Source organism: Anolis sagrei, chromosome 1 (assembly GCF_037176765.1).
Source record: "Anolis sagrei isolate rAnoSag1 chromosome 1, rAnoSag1.mat, whole genome shotgun sequence".
NCBI lineage: Eukaryota > Metazoa > Chordata > Lepidosauria > Squamata > Dactyloidae > Anolis > Anolis sagrei.
The window spans coordinates 233,232,717-233,245,626 of record NC_090021.1 but is presented as its reverse complement, the minus strand read 5'-3'; the positions used below and the strand labels follow the sequence as shown (position 1 = coordinate 233,245,626).

Genomic DNA, 12,910 nt, shown 5'->3' with positions numbered 1-12,910 from the left:
TGCTTTTCTTTCTGTCCTTGGTATTGTCAGAGTTTTATATTGTTTATGTCATTTCTTAAGTGAAAAATTGGTAAGTGAATGTAAGAATCATGTCCAATCATTGTATGGCCAGCAACAATCAAGCCACCTGTGGGAGCTGAGGTACTACTAATAGAGACTAAGTACATTGTATTTCTTGAGGTTGGAGTGAGGTTGGAGTGAGGTTGCAGGTTGGAGAAATTGGCTGGAGGTTGGAAAGAGACTGGAAAGAAGCTGGAAAGAGGTTTGGAATTATTGGAGGTGTATTATTGCTGCAACGTCTGGAGAACAAGACTGTGAAGACTGTGAAGATAAAGACTTTGTGTTTATAAGCTTTTGTGTGGATATTCGAAGAACTGTTTTATTTGTGAATATCTTTATATAAATATTTCTTTGCTAGAAGACAGTTTATTTTCTGTTGGGTTTTTCTTCTTGGACGAAGGGGCGCAACTTCTGCTGAAGGGGTTGAATGTTTGGAACCCCAATTTGATAGCAGCAACATTGGTTATAGGCCCAGTACCAGCAGCCCCGTCTAGAAGACTCTAAAGCCCAGAATTCCTAAAGACTGTCTAGGTTTTTTTTTTAAAAAAAAATTAATTTCTCCATACAGATAACAAAACAATACAATACGAACCTTAGCCATTTAAAAGATAATATCGAAAACTGGTTACAATGTTTTATGGCTAGGATACAGGTTGCAATTGTGCTTCCCTTTACCGTATATCTTGATTAATTACCCCTATAAGCCCCTCACCCCACCCACCCACCCTTACTACCCTCTCCCCACTTCCCTCCCACCCCCATCTGGGTTACTTGAATCAGTTCATTGATTTAATTGTCTGGAAGGCCTGATTTAAAGTTCTGTACCTATCTTTTCCTTCCGTTTTGTCGATTAAACAAGACCATTTCCTAAACCAATCTTGTCTTGACTGAATACTCAAATATTTATTTTTCTTTTCATAGATGAAATCATTAATTAAATATTCAGAGAGATATGACCACCAGGTTTTCAGGTCCCAACTTGTTTTATCTTTCCAACCTCTGGTGATTGTGACATGTATAGCAGCTATCATAAATTTCAATATATCTGACCATTTGTTGTTTCCCTCCTTTACCACTATGGTGAGGGACAGAAATCGAGCTTTATTCCAATGTAGTTTTTGCCCTATTATTTCCTCTATTATTTCTCTAACAGTATTATAATATTTTTGGATTTCAGAGCAGTCTCACCACATGTGTGAAAAAGTACCAGTCTCCCCACATTTATGCCAACATTTGTTTTTCATAATGTGAGCCAACTGAGAGGGGGTCCTACACCATTTTGAAATTATTTTCTTTTGTATTTCTTTGATTCTTAGATGTTTAATTTTTTGAGTTTTATTGATCCAGGAGTTTACTTAGTTTTAATTAAAGTTTATATCCTGTTTCTAGGCCTCTACTAAAGTATGTTTTGTATTATAGGATAAGGCTATTAGTTCCTTATATATTTCCCCTATAATGCCTTTTTCTTTTTCTATTTTCGAGCCTATTATTGTATCCAATGGGGCATCTGATGTTTCTTTCTTTTTTATTTCTTGTACTCTTTGCGACAAGCCTAACCAAGCTATCCAATACTTTGAGCCACATTTGTCCTTTATCTTATCCCATTTTTTAATATCTCCATTGGATTCCAAGAGGTCTCCTACCTTCTTTACTCCATTTTTTTTCAGAGACCTGATTAAATTCCTAAATGTTTTATCTTTATTTTCCAGGGTTTCTAGCGGAAAGGGATCTATTTTATTTATTTGTAATTTATTTTGCCATTTCTTCCAAACATGCAATGTTGAGAGGAGGGGGCCATCTCTTAATTTTTTAAGCTCTTTTTTATCAATTTTTCTCCCATAAATGAGCCCTTTTTCCAATTGTTTAATTCTTTCTCTAATTTCACCCATTTTTCCCCCCTTCCAGTTCCAATTCTATTAATTTAGCAATATGGCATGTCTCATAATACAACTCCAGGGATGGGGCTCCCCATCCCCCCATTTCTTGGGTGCCATAGAATATAAAATTAGAAATTCTATTTTTATTCCCTCCCACTACCCATTTTTTGATGGAATTGTCCCACTTCTTAAAGAGTTTTGCCGAGATGTTTACTGGCAGACTTTGAAATAAATGTAGGAATTTGGGTAGAATCTTCATTTTATAAATTTTAAGTCTAAAATTGATGTCCTGAACATTCTTCCCCCAGGTTTTAAGTAATTTACTTGTAGATTTCCATAAGTGGTTGAAGTTTGATTGGATAATGTTGCTTAAAATTTTTTGGAATTTCTACTCCTAAGTATTTTATTGACGTCTTTCCCAGTTTCACTCCTATAATATTTTGGGCGATTTTTAGTTCTTTTGATGTTAGATTCTTATGGAGAATTTCTGTTTTACCTAAGTTAATTGCAAACCCTGAGATTTTCCCAAATTCCTTTATTAATTTGACCAGTGAACTTAGCGACTCTTTCACATCGCTTAAAATTATTATAGCATAATCCGCATAAAGGTTTATTTTTATTTCTTCTTTGCTCACCTTGTATCCTTTGATGGTTTGGTCCTGTCTAATTAAATTTGCTAAAGGTTCGATGGCCAATGCAAATAATAGTGGGGAGAGTGGGCATCCTTGTTTAGTTCCACTCTTTAAATTAACTTGTCTCGAATCAAACCCTTTACATTTATGACTGCCTTATTTCCGCTGTATATCTCTTTTATTACTTTGCATAATTTTCCCCCATTCCACTTGCCTCACATATTTTATTCAGGTATTTATGGTTTATTGAGTCGAGTGCTTTATGAAAGTCAAGCTTTAATATAAGCAGTTTGGATCTGTTATCTGTGGTATGATTTAGAGTGTTTAGAATGATCCTGATAGGGTCTGCTATTTTCCTATTTTTAATAAATTCATATTGATCTTCATGGATTATTTTTGGGATTTTTTCCGTTATTCTGTTTGCTAAGATTTTTGTAAAGATCTTATAGTCCGCATTACTGAGGGAGATAGGTCTATATGCATTAGAATCTGTCTCGTCTTTATTTGGTTTTAAAATTGTAATTATCTCAGAATACTTCCAAGAGTCTGGAACTTTACCTCCTTCCATGATTTTGTTGAAGAGTATGACCAAATTCGGAGTAATTTGCCCTCTAAAAAATTTGCAAAAATTTGTGGTAAGGCCGTCTGGTCCGGGGGCTGAGTTCACTTTTAGACTGTCTATTACATTTGCAATTTCTGAATTTGATATTGTATTATTTAATTCTATTTGTGAGTGATAGTCTGTGTTTTCCTGTAAATATACTTCTTGTTCTAGTGTATCTTTATCATCATAAAGTTTCTCATAAAAACTTGCCATAATTTCTCTAATTTCATTATCTGTTGATTTTAATTGACCCCTGTAATCTTTTAATTTTAGTATTCTGTTTCTAGCCTGTCTTTTTTTAGGAATCTGGCCAAACTTTTTGAGTTATTGATGGAGTTGATTTTTGATCCACAGGTGTTTTTTGGTTGTGTCAATTTTTTCTAAGTTCTCCAAAAAATAGTTTTTTCTCTATCCATATTGCTTTATTTTCAGCTGCTGGGTGATTCTGAAAGTTTTCTACCTCTCCTCTAGTATTTTCAAGAGTAGATTTTTCTTTATTAATCACAATTTCTTTAGTGATGCATGTACCCCTAACAGTAGCTTTAAAAGCATCCCTTATTAACTCTTCCTTTAATTCTGGTTGTCTGTTTATTAGAAAAAAAATTTTTATCTGTTTTGTAATGACTTGTTTGTCTTTCTCTTTGAAAGTTACCTTTGGGTTAAATCTCCATTTATTTGCGAATCTCCTCACAGATTCACCCAATTTAAGCAAAATCGGAGCATGATCTCCTGGCCATTTTTTCCAACTTTTATCTCTTTAATTTCTCTAGAGTTATTAATTCCAACTATGAAGTAATATATAGTTGTGAATTTGGAGTGTCTATGTGAGTAGAAAGTTGGTGCCACACCCTCTTCACCTATTATGTTATGGGCCTCGATTAGATTCCATTTTTTTTAAATTGACTTTACATTCTAACCTTGGGGGACTAACCCTTAAGCTTCTTCTATTCATGTATAACTCAGTGTTTAAATCTCCCCCAATGACTATATCGCCCTTTGCATGTTTTTCAATTTGGCAAAAGTTTTATTTATGAAACTTATTTATTTTTTGTTTGGAGCATATACACTTGCAATAGAGATATCACTATTGTTTAGTTTTCCCCTTATCATTATAAATCTACCCTCCTTATCTGATATCATTTTCTCTAATTCAAAACTGTTAGTATTGTTTATTATGATTGCTACTCCTCTGGATTTATTTGATCCTCTTGATTCGTATTGTAAGTCCCAATTCTTTAAGTTTAACCATTTTCCTTATATTTTTTCTTGTGAGTCTCCTGGATTAAGCATATATCAGCATGCTGTTCAGTTAACATTCTAGACAGTTTATATTTTTTTAACCAGAGGCCATTTATACTGAGCGACAGTAATTTAATTTCTTCCATCATAGATCAGTTGTTTACCTTCCCAACTTTCTTTCACAGGCTCTCCCATTATATTAAACCATACCCCTGCAGAATCCAGATCCCTACCCCAAAACAGCCCCTCCTCTGGAACCCATGACCCCCTCCTCCTTGAGGAGGTTGCTAGGAAAAGATTCCTTGCACCCATCCAGAGAGTAATGAAGGACAGAGGCCCCTGCATCTGCCCCTCCTATCCATCAGATAAAATTCTCACATTACCCACCCTTTCCACGCTTTCTACCTTTTTTAAAAAAAAAAAAATCCCTATCGCTTAATCCCTGACCCTTAACCTAATCTACATCCCTATTGTTAATTCCAGAACACCCCACCTTCTTCTTTTTCATGTATAGTTAGTGTGATGAAGTGTAAATTTTTATCTGCAGTTATGTATTGTTATAGATAAGTGTTTGTAAGGGTAAGTATATAATGTTGCATAATATTGGGGGATGGTAGCCAGTTCAGCTCGCTTTGAGCTGAGTTGCTATGGAGATAGGGGCGGAGCCAACTGCCACTTGGCAGAGCAGCCATTTTAAAGCAGTTAGTCTGTGGTCGGTGAACTGTAGAAGTGGCTGGTTCTGTTGTGTGTGGAGAACCAGTGAGGATTCTGTAGTTAAAGAATTACAGGGGAAGGCAGATTCTTTGGTATTAAGAATCAGGAAGGTTTTGGCTTTGAGCCAATATAGTTTAGATAAGTCGAGTGACTTTATTTATATTAAAAGTAACGGTTGTGGAAAAAGAGGGGAAGCCCTAATAAGCATCTTTATTGTAACAGAACCATCATAAAGATAAGATAAGTGTGTGCCTGAAATAATCTGTTAAAGAAACACCTTTTTAAAGGAACTAAGTTTGAGACCTGTTGGTTAGAAGAATTAGTCCTCCTAAAAGTTATTTAGGAACTGTTATGAATGTAACCTTTGAAGATCTGTACCTCTGAGAGTTTGAAACATTTGAAACCATCAAGCTTCTGTACCTCAATAAACTTGTTACAGTTTCTTTTTAAAGTCAAGCCTATGTTACCATTGCTTTCCAAGTCAAGTCACGCTACATATTGAAGAAAGACCAACGCAACATTACAAGCTATTGGTTGTGTCATCAATTTAATACGCCCTCTCAAAGAGGTGGCTCCTTTTACCAATTCTACATATTGGTAACAGTTATATTTATACATCCTTATAATTTGGTGGCATCACTGCAAATTAGTGGCCAAGCCTTTACAATTAGTAGCAGTAATATACAGGCTCCTTCACAGTTAGCAACCGTTTCCCTACTTTTTAATTTAAATTATATTAGCAATTAGACAAAAAAATTCCTGTCTTTGCTGGTTGTGATTGCTCTGGTAATTTAAATTCTTACAGAATGTATTTGCCAGTACCAATAAACATTTCTTTAAACCAAGCTATAAAAACTGTCTATTATGTATAGTTATTTGAAATTTCTTCTGTTAGGAATTCTATAGATCTTTGATCAAGGTTTCCCAGGTTTTTTTCTTGTGGTTACTTCTTTAGTTGGATGATCTTCTCTTGGTTGTTCTTCCTCTGTTTCAGACACATTTTCTTCATCTGTTGGGACTCCTGTTTCTCTTGAAGATTTTCTCTGTGAGGATTGGGTCAGGTTTAAGTCTTTCAGGAGCCTTTCCCCTTCTTCTATAGTCTTTGCAGTAAGTTTTTTTCCCTTCTCTGAAAATGATTAGTGTGGCTGGAAAGGCCCATGTGTATTTGATGTCTTAACCTTGAGACAAACAAAGAGGGGCACTCGGGTCCCATGGGTTTTATTATCTGAATAATGATCCTCTGGGTCTAGTGCTCATAGCGCTAGTGTCCATTGTGTTCCATCTCAGTATATTGTCCAGGATGATGGGATTAGATGCTCCACCCCTTGGGAAAGGGGTATGGCAATCAGGAAGAACAGCAGCAGAGCTTCTCCAAATTCCAGGGAAGGTGATTGTGAGTCCTTTGTCCATGTCGCTAGCACAAAAGAAGGTTGGCCCAATTCAGGGTCTGGCAATCCCTTGCCCAGTTGGTTCTATTGATCCTGGAGGTGCTGGTTGTTTAAATTGATTGTTGGGAGTGATAAACCAGAGGACACAAAAGGAAATCTGGGTCATGACTATATCATTTTGCTATATAATATAGTCAGTGTGTCAGTGAAATACTATCAAAGTGGCTTCATATTCAAGGAGTTATTATAAAATTATAAATCACAAGGATATTTAACATACACACAAAGGTCCCAGTATCCGCTGACCAGTGGATCCCGGGGGCAGCAATTGCTCGGGGGGTTGATCCAGGGGTTGGGGACACATGCAAGGAGCTTTGTAAGGAAGGGAAAAGGGGGGAAAGTCAGCTTGTTTAGAAGTGTGAAGGAAAGAAGCTTCAGCCAAGAATTATGGGGTTTGTAGGAGGAGTTCCCCCCCCCCCCCCCCGATAGACTTTTGCCTGTATATTGCTCCAACACGATCATCAAGATGTTCCAGAATGGCTTATAAGTTCTGTTACAACTCTTACAAATGCCTGTTTCAGATAGGTCAGCTTTCAGGCACTGCTCTCAATCTAATTTGCATTTCTTTGGGTGCTTAAATCAACTATCATCATAATTCTGTTCTGTGACTTTCCCATTTTGCTAAAAAAAATAGCAATTCCCTTTGCAGTAACAAATATCACAATAAGATTTTTTTAGCAGGTAGCCTGTATTTTTTAAACTGCTTTCCAACATACGTTTAACAGGATTTACTTGTTTTGTTAGTTTGAATTTTAAGAAGTTGAATTTCTCCTCCAACATCTTTGCTAAATTATGATTTAGATCCAAAATCTGCATTGACATATCAGTTACTATAACGAGCAGTGTCATCTTCACATACTCTGACACCTCTCCTCGCAGCTATATTTATGACAATGAATCACTCTCTGCTTGAATTTCTGCAATAGACATTTCATTTATCGCTTTCTGAAAGTATAGCTTCTTAGAAAATCTCAGCTTATTCCTTGTTTCCAATCCAAACTGCCATTTAATATTTTAATCTTTAAGTAGTATTCTGTCTCACTTTAAAAATGTCATTTATGGTTTCCAATTCCATCATTTTGTTTTGTATTCCTGCCCCCTCTTATATTTTCCAGCTTTTGCCTATCTTGTCTAATGTTTTAGGCAAGTTGTGTTTTGATCATGACTAATGTTGAAACAGCTGCCTAAATACCCCAAAATTGTATGATCTTATCTGATCTTGGAAGCTAAACAGAGTAGTACCTAGATGAGAGACTGCATGCAAAAACTTCATGCTATAGGTCATTGTTTCTTAAACTGTGGCTCTTGACCTCACATGGAAGCACCTTAGCTCAATTGTGAAGTCACAAAAATCTGGCAATAGATAGTAAAAGTGTACCCAACAGCAGTTTTAGACATTTAGATGAATCTGTTTTGCAGTATTTAGAGTGGAACCTGTAGAAGATGCTTCAGCTGTTCTTCATTAAAAGGGAAATCAGCCTGTTTAGCAAGTCCTGCAAATGCCGATTTATCAGTAAATGTTTGAGTTTTTTAACCTATTTTATATGCCTAGGGTCACGTAAAAAAATATTGGCTAAAAAGGAACACAAGCTAAAAAGTTTAAGAAACCCTGCTATAGTCTGTATTTCAGAGGAAGAAAATAACTTTTGAATAGCAAGAAAACCCATGAAATTCGTGGGGTTGCCCCAAATCAACAGGTGACTTAAAGGCACCTACATACAGTGTTAGGGGATAATTATGATCATCTGTGCTACAATCATGGACTTTCCTCTAAGAAGACACAGCTGTGTCTAAAAATACTATGCATAATGAAACTGGTTAGTCTTTTAAGATAGATCCCACAATTTGCCCTTTTGTATTTTATCTGCATAAATGTTACTTTGCAAAATTGATTTGAGGCAGTTTTTAAAAAATAAAATTAAGGTGTGTGTGCATGCTTACATGAGTTTGCCTTTGTTCTCTTTATGTATTTTATTGTGATGTGATTTTTGCTGTTTGCATATTGTATTTTATTTTGCTGTGTTGTATCTTTGGGCTTGGTCTCATGTTAGGTGCCCCAAATCTCCCTCGGGGAGATGGAGGCAGGGTATCAATAAAGATTATTATTTAAACTCATTTCTAGTTTGGAAGGACCTAAGGGCAGGCCTACTGGCCTATTAAAATTGGTCAGCTTTGGCTGTATTTATAATCCAGTCATACATAAAAATGTTTATCATAATGTAAACCTTCAGCTTATGCCTGAATGAAGAACCTTCATTTTAAGGTACACTCTGATAACCTTTAAATCTGTACTATTAACTATTGCATACAAAATTGTCTAAAAGTAATGGTTTCCCCTGATATTAAATCTAGTCGTGTCCAACTCTGGGGGGTGGCGCTCATCTTCATTTCTAAGCCAAAGAGCCAGTGCTATCCGTAGACTCCTCCAAGGTGATGTGGCTAGCATGACTGCCATACTTTCCCACAGAAGCAGTATTAATCTATTCACACTTGCATGTTTTCTAACTGCTAGGTTGGCAGAAGCTGGGGCTAACAGCAGGAGCTCATCCCACTTCCCCATATTCAAACCACCAATCTTTCGGTCAGCAAGTTCAGCAGCTCAACCATTTAGCCCAATCTGCCACTGCGAATATTGTAATATAAACCTTCAGTTTATCTAATGAAGAACCTTCACCTTCAGTTGCACTGATAACCTATAAATCTGTCCTATTGCCTCTCTCTATACACATCTATCTACCTATTAAATAACACTGGGCGGTTGCAATGCACAACCCACCCTTATTAAATAAACGGTTCTCTCCTTTTTCCCTCTCTCTTTATGCAGCTTTCCACACTTTCCTTCCTAAAGATAAATGCCCTCGACCAAAAACGCCTATTTTTTCAGAACATGCTGCCTTTCAATCCCCAACTTCTTGCGCAATGCCAGACGCGAGACGTGCAGTGGCGTATATAAAGCCACGCCAAATCACGCGAGATGACGTCTTCTCGCGAGAGCCGGTCTGTCGTTGTTCCCGCGACACCTGAAGTCTCGCGGCCCCCCGAAAAAAATACCGCGCAAGTCTCGCGATGGCAGGCCAGCAGCCATCGCGAGAGAAGAAGTTTAGTCTGCGAGCGCGGTGCTGGGCCCTGCCGAAGCGGAGGAAGAGCGGCCTCCTCGCCTTCTTCCCGTCCTCCTCTCCCTCGGGTGGTTGGTGAGCCGGAGCCGGAACACTGCGCGGCGGTCCCAGCTCCCACCGGTTACGGAGAGGCGGGCTTTGTGAGGCCTGATTCGGGGTAGGATCCGGAGCCCGGGAGGGGCGGGCGGCTGGCTGGCTGGTTTTCTGGGCCAGGAGGGGGCGGAGCGGAAGAGCCTGTTTACTCCGAGCCGGGCCGAAAGGGCAGGGGGTTGCTTCGCCCTGTCAGCGCTCGGGAAGGGGGGGGGGGGGTCGGTCGGGTCGGTAGGGCGCCCTCTGACCCCGCTCCTCTCCCTTGCTCAGCCAGGCCGCGCGGAGGGGGACTCGGCCACTCCGGGCTCTCCGGGACCCGCAGGCGACACCCCTTTTCTTCCCTCCCATGACGAGATCGAGGCTTCCCGTCGCTGCTGAGGTGATCGGCGCCCTTCCTTGAGTCTGCGCTCCTCCAGCCTTCGAGGCCGAAGACAAACCCGTTCGGGGTTTACTTGATTTATTTCTCCCTTGTTTGCTGCCCTGTAAAGGGGCAGACGGAAGCCAGAGACCTGGTAAGAGCCGTCTTTGTTTATAGTAGGCATGGGCAAACTTTGGCCCTCTTGGTGTTTTGGACTTAACCTCACACAATTTCTAACAGCCGGCATGCCTGGTGTACATGCAAACTCTATTCATTTGGGTTGTTGTAGGTTTTTTCGGGCTATATGGCCATGGTCTAGGGGCTTTCTCTCCTGACGCTTCACCTGCATCTATGGCAAGCGTCCTCAGAGGTCGTGAGGTCTGTTGGGACTAGGAAAAAGGGTTTATATATCTGTGGAATGACCAGGGTGAGACAAAGGGCTCTTGTTTGCTGGAGCTAGGTGTGAATGTTTCAACTGACCACCTTGATTAGCACATAATAGCCTGACATTGCCTAGAGCAGGGGTCCTCAAACCTTTTAAACACAGGGCAGGTCACAGTCCGTCAAAGTGTTAGAGGGCCGGATTATAATTTGAAAATAAAAAATTAATGAATTCTTATGCACACTGCACATATCTTTTTTTAGTGCAAAAAACACATAAAAACAATACAATAATTAAAATGAAGAACAATTTTAACAAATATAAACTTATTCGTATTTCAGTGGGAAGTGTGGGCCTGCTTTTGGCTGATGAGATAAAACTGTTGTTGTGTGCTTTCAAGTCATTTCAGACTTAGGTTGACCCTGAGTGAGGGCCGGGTAAATGACCTTGGAGGGCCACATCCAGCCCCCAGGCCTTAGTTTGAGGACCCCTGGCCTACAACAAACTTTTGACATTGCCTAGAGCCATATAGCCCGAAAAAACCTACAACAACCCAGTGATTCCAGCCACGAAAGCCTTCGACAATCTATTCATTTGCATGGTGAGGAAACTATAATATAATAGTAGTAATAATAATTTATTAAATAAATATATAAATAAACATTACCATTCATTATCTGCAAAAGGCCACTCTACTCGGATCTGCACACATTATTCACCAATACATCACACAGTCCTAGACACTTGGGAAGTATCTGACCTGTGATCCAATGTGTACTGATCTTGTTGTGTTTCAAATCTCTCTATTTAAAAATGTAATGTTTCTTTGTGGGATTAACATAACTCAAAAACCACTGGATGAATTGACATGAAATTTGGACACTATACCCATAACAGACCAACGAGTGACCATCACTCATAACCCCCCCCCCCCCCCAAAAAAAGTAGCGGAAAGGACTTAAAGACCCCGAAAAGCTAAATTACGATAAAGAAAAAAATGGGAAGGAAGGGAAGAAAGAAAGAAAGAAAGAAAGAAAGGGGGAAAGAGTGAAGGAAGGAAGGAAAGAAGTAGAGAAGGAAGGAAAAGAAAAAGAGGGAAGGAAAGAAAGGTAGAGAAGGAAAGGAAGGAAAGAGGGAACGAAGGAAGGAGGGAAAGGAGAGAAAGAGGGAGGGATAGTTGGCCACAGCAACGCATGGCAGGTACAGCTAGTAAAATAATAATAATAATAATACCTTATTTATCTTCTATCCTGTCACCCCTGGGGAAATCAGGGCGGATTCCAACAAACAAAAAAGCAAACATTCAATGCCTCAGTAACAGGAAATGCAAATAAAAAGCTCAAGATAACCCCGCATAAAGAGCAACTTAAACATAACAACTATAATTGAAATAAAGCATAAACAATTCAAAAGTATTACTAACATAGAACTTAAAAATCAAACAAACAAATTAATATAACAAAACAACACAAAGATTCACAGATGTATGCATAGATTGTATGGCCTAAGGTGTTAAACGGGATAATGTGATCTTACAAGGCCTGAGTGCATTTATACTATCCAATATGCCAGAGAAAAAGAGTCTATCCTGGTTTTGACAGGGAATTTTTCCAGTTTTTCATATTCCATATTGTAGTTCATGTACACTATAGAAATGACTTCACTGTAACTGCCATGACTCAATGCTGTGGGAATCCTGGAGTTGTAGTTTAAAAAGGCCTTCAGCCATCTCTACCACAGAGTTCTGGTACATAACCAAGTTACAATACCCAGGATTCCATAGCATTGAGCCATAGCCGTTAAACAGCCATTGGCAAACTTTGGCCCTCCAGGTGTTTTGGACTTCAACTCCCACAATTCCTAACAGCCGGTTTTGCGAATCACATCTCATTCTTTTTCCCCCTTCATTGAAATATTTGAATTCCTTTTAACTATATGTGTGAATTTTTTCAGGGCAGTAGTCTTTGGTTCTCCAGATATTGATGTGATGATGTTAGTTATTTATTCATTTATATCCTGCTCTCCATTCCAAGGTGTTTGAGACTTCAACTCCCAGAAGCCTCAGCCATCTTAACAAACTGTCAGAAATTCTGGGAGCTTAGGTCCAAAACACTAGGAGGACCAAAGATTGGAAACTGTTGTTCTAGGCTTTTAAATGTAGAGAACGTTTTTATACCATCTGGGTTGTATCTTAATTTAAATGGGTGGAATTGGGCTGCCCTTACTATGCTGAGACCCTTTGTTTGAATGGCTTGGGACAGTGGTTCTCAACCTGTTGGTCCCCAGATGTTTTGGCCTTCTACTCCCAGAAATCCTAGCAGCTGGTAAACTGTCTGGGATTTCTGTGAGTTGTAGACCAAAACACCTGGGGACCCACAAGTTGAATACCA

The 12,910-nt window shown here is 38.9% G+C and overlaps 1 protein-coding gene across 2 annotated transcripts in view; it reads left to right on the top strand.

Annotated features, from left to right (window-relative positions):
- Positions 1-9,632: 9,632 nt before the first annotated feature.
- KDM2A (lysine demethylase 2A) overlaps positions 9,633-12,910 on the top strand; it is a 53,781-nt gene continuing 50,503 nt past the window's right edge. Inside the window, exons 1-2 of one of the 2 annotated variants that reach the window (XM_060772131.2) lie at positions 9,633-9,847; positions 10,055-10,292. The gene's annotated coding sequence lies outside the window, so the exon portion shown is untranslated. Of the gene's footprint in view, positions 9,848-10,050; positions 10,293-12,910 lie in introns of both variants that reach the window. The other variant, XM_067461438.1, reaches the window with a different exon arrangement.